Genomic DNA, 295 nt, shown 5'->3' with positions numbered 1-295 from the left:
ATCTGACAGCCCTGGGAGCAGTGAAATTGTAAGGAAGCTGCAAGGGAAAAGCCATTTTTTAAACATTTCGTCTCCTCTCCAGCACACACTAGCAACCACCTGTAATCAAAGCTGCTGGAGAGACACTTAAATTGGCCTTTTTATCCCTGCAAAAGTTTTTTTTTTTGCAATAAATCCAGGAAGACGTCTTCTCTGTCCCTCTGGCTGGGACTGTGACACAGCACTCTCTGAGGGGCAGGTTTCTTACATGCCTTTGGGAGCAGGGGCAGCTATAGAGACAGGCATGGCAGGTTTC

Source organism: Apaloderma vittatum, unplaced genomic scaffold, assembly GCF_000703405.1.
Source record: "Apaloderma vittatum isolate BGI_N311 unplaced genomic scaffold, ASM70340v1 scaffold5432, whole genome shotgun sequence".
Classification (NCBI taxonomy): Eukaryota; Metazoa; Chordata; class Aves; order Trogoniformes; family Trogonidae; genus Apaloderma; species Apaloderma vittatum.
The sequence above is the reverse complement of the archived record's forward strand: the minus strand, read 5'-3'. Positions refer to the sequence as shown.